Here is a 1,469-nt window from a genome sequence, read left to right as displayed (position 1 = left end):
GACAATATTTCTTTCATGAGATTGTGTATGTTTGGACTGCCAGAATGATATGGAAACAAATCGCTGGTGTCCTTCATTTGCATCAGACACAAGAGGAACTCAGGACCCTAGACTCCCAGTGGTCCCCCACAGATCCCAGGGAATGTGCATCCCCACACATCAGCTTTTGTCCACCCATGTTCTGACCTAGTGCCATTCCCAATGCATACCACCCAAGGGCAGTGGCCATGCCCGGGCACCCCCAACCCTGGCCCTCAAGGCATTCACCCTGCTACCCCTTCCTTCGTCTCCAGTCCTCTGAGTGGACGGGTCTCCTTCTTCAGAGATCATGGCTTCACAGGACCAACAGGCCATTCCAACCACTGTCCCCTCCTGATTCCAGTGGAAGGGGTGGCCGCATGCCCTTCTAAGAACCACCCCAGACAAGGAGCTGCCTTTTGCCTTCCCTCGTGTGCTCCTCCTCATCCTCCCTGCAGCATGGGAGATCGGGGTGCATTTAGCATCGGGGGCGTCTCAGAAGCCTGTGTTCACGGGGCGTATGTGTGCTGGGTGATGCAGGCATGAGGAAGGAACTGCAGAGACAAGAAGACCTAGCTCTGGTTTCAATAAGAATGCACTCCTAAGAGCAGTGCATTGTCAGTAATAATAGCGTTGCTACCTCTTTTCTCAGTGGGAGACATAAAATTAGCTAGAAGTGGTAACGTCAACAATAACGGGCAGGAAGAGATGTTTCCTGGGCCTCAATCAAAAGGATTGGTGCCTGAATCATCATATATCCAAATTGGACAATAGACACATACATAAGTCCCTCTTCTTTACCCATTATTCTAAATCTTCATCAATAAATTGCTATACCTCAAAATTTGCACAATACATTTTCTTAGAGTTTTATTGGGATCTCATTCACATCCCATAGCATTCTCTTTTTAAACTGTGCATTCGAACACTTCACATTTAAGGTGTACAATTCCGCAGTATAGTCACAAGTTTGGAAACCATCGCCACTAATCTTAAAACATTTCATTTTACCTAGAATAAACCGTGCCATTGGCAGTCACTCCCCAACATACACCCTGCCCCAGCTCCGGGTGACCACTGATCTGCTATCCATTTGTCAGATGGAGGACATTTGGGTTGCTTCCGCTTTGGGACTATTATGAATATCACTGCGGTGAATATTCATCTACAACGGTGTGGATGGAGATCATGCTTTTCATTCTCCTGGTATATACCTGTGAGTGGCATGACTGGGTCAAAGGGTGACACTGTGCTTAGCCTTTTGGGGGAACCGCCAAACTGTTTTCCAAATTATCCAGACCACTCTGCCATATCTTCAGCAATGTTTCAAGGTTCCGATGGCATTAGCTCCTTGACAAAATTGTTTTGTCTATCTTTTTTGATAGTAAATTGGATTTTAATTTATTTTCTTATGTTTATTGTTGCTGACAACACACACAGAAGAGAATATG

Source organism: Echinops telfairi, unplaced genomic scaffold (genome assembly GCF_000313985.2).
Source record: "Echinops telfairi isolate 266 unplaced genomic scaffold, ASM31398v2 ScPeMD7_7463;HRSCAF=8501, whole genome shotgun sequence".
Lineage (NCBI taxonomy): Eukaryota > Metazoa > Chordata > Mammalia > Afrosoricida > Tenrecidae > Echinops > Echinops telfairi.
Note: the sequence above shows the minus strand (reverse complement) of the source record.